This window comes from Arachis hypogaea, chromosome 20 (assembly GCF_003086295.3).
Source record: "Arachis hypogaea cultivar Tifrunner chromosome 20, arahy.Tifrunner.gnm2.J5K5, whole genome shotgun sequence".
In the NCBI taxonomy this organism is placed as follows: Eukaryota; Viridiplantae; Streptophyta; class Magnoliopsida; order Fabales; family Fabaceae; genus Arachis; species Arachis hypogaea.
Genome location: NC_092055.1, coordinates 91,770,645 through 91,772,704, shown reverse-complemented (window position 1 = coordinate 91,772,704; position 2,060 = coordinate 91,770,645). Strand labels below are relative to the sequence as shown.

The window sequence follows — 2,060 nt, the reverse complement described above, 5'->3', positions numbered from 1 at the left end:
TTCATAGTGTTCTTGGTGTTCATCTTGACATTCATAGCATTCTTGCATGCATTCATTGTTTTGATCTAAAAATTCCATGCATTGAGCATTTTTAGTGTTTTTCTCTCTCATCATTAAAAATTCAAAAATCAAAAAAATATCTTCCCCTTTTTCTCTCTTAAAAATTCGAAAATTTGAGTTGACTTTTTCAAAAATTTTTAAAAATTCAATTGTTTTTATGAGTCAAATCAAATTTTCAGTTTAAAAATCTTATCTTTTTCAAAATCTTTTTCAAAAATCAAATCTTTTTCATTTTTCTTAGTTATTTTCGAAAATTTTAGACAATATTTTTCAAAAGTCTTTTTCTTATCTTTATCACCTAAATTTCGAAAATAACATCATCAATTAATGTTTTGATTCAAAAATTTCAAGTTTGTTACTTGCTTGTTAAGAAAGATTCAAACTTTAAGTTCTAGAATCATATCTTGTGATTTCTTGTGAATCAAGTCATTAATTGTGATTTTAAAAATTAAATCTTTTTCAAAAATAATTTCAATCATATCTTTTCAAAAATATCTTCTTATCTTATCTTTTTCAAAAATTTGATTTCAAAATATCTTTTCTAACTTCCTATCTTCTTATCTTTTCAAAATTGATTTTCAAAATTGTTTCAACTACCTAACTAACTCTCTCTCTCTAATTTTCGAAAATATCTCCCTCTCTTTTTCAAAACTTCTTTTTAATTAACTAATTATTTTAATTTTGGATTTTAATTTTCGAAAATTACTAACCTTTTTCAAAAACTATTTTCAAAAATCACTAACTCTTTTTCAAAAATTATTTTCGAAAATTCTCCCTCTCCCATCTCATTCTATTTATTTATTTTTCTACTAACATCTCCTTATCTCAATTCACTGCTCCTATCCTTACCCTTGTATTTGGATTCTTCATTCTTCTTCACCCCTATTCCTTTTCTTTTTCTACTAACAATAAGGAACCTCTTTACTGTGACATAGAGGATTCCTCTTCTTTTCTTTTTCTCTTCTCTTTCTTATGAGCAAGGACAAAGAAAAAGGCATTCTTGTTGAAGCTGATCCAGAACCTGAAAGGACTCTGAAGAGATAACTAAGAGAAGCTAAATTACAACAATCCAGAGACAACCTTATTGAAAATTTCGAACAAGTAAAGGAGATGGCAGCCAAACCCAACAACAATAATGCAAGGAGGATGCTTGGTGACTTTACTGCACCAAATTCCAATTTACATGGAAGAAGCATCTCCATTCCTGCCATTGGAGCAAACAACTTTGAGCTGAAACCTCAGTTAGTTTCTCTGATACAGCAGAACTGCAAGTTTCATGGACTTCCATCTGAAGATCCTTTTCAGTTCTTAACTGAATTCTTGCAGATCTGTGATACTGTTAAGACTAATGGAGTAGATCCTGAAGTCTACAGGCTCATGCTTTTCTCTTTTGCTGTAAGAGACAGAGCTAGAGTGTGGTTGGACTCTCAACCCAAAGATAGCCTGAACTCTTGGGATAAGCTGGTCACGGCTTTCTTAGCCAAGTTCTTTCCTCCTCAAAAGCTGAGCAAGCTTAGAGATGATGTTCAAACCTTCAAACAAAAAGATGGTGAATCCCTCTATGAAGCTTGGAAAAGATACAAACAGTTGACCAAAAAGTGTCCTTCTGACATGCTTTCAGAATGGACCATCCTGGATATATTCTATGATGGTTTATCTGAGCTATCAAAGATGTCATTGGATACTTCTGCAGGTGGATCCATTCACCTAAAGAAAACACCTGCAGAAGCTCAAGAACTCATTGACATGGTTGCTAATAACCAGTTCATGTACACTTCTGAGAGGAATCCTGTGAGTAATGGGATGCCTATGAAGAAAGGAGTTCTTGAAGTTGATACTCTGAATGCCATATTGGCTCAGAACAAAATATTGACTCAGCAAGTTAATATGATTTCTCAGAGTCTGAATGGAATGCAAGCTGCATCCAACAGTACTCAAGAGGCTTCTTATGCAGAAGAAGCTTATGATCCTGAAAACCTTGCAATAGCAGAGGTGAATTA

General features: G+C 32.4%; 1 non-coding gene across 1 annotated transcript; it reads right to left on the bottom strand.

Moving 5' to 3' along the window:
• Positions 1 to 1,569: 1,569 nt before the first annotated feature.
• Positions 1,570 to 1,677, bottom strand: LOC112788685 (small nucleolar RNA R71). The gene has a single exon (XR_003196041.1). It is a non-coding gene; the product is annotated as a small nucleolar RNA R71 (small nucleolar RNA).
• Between the last annotated feature and the right edge of the window lie 383 nt (positions 1,678 to 2,060).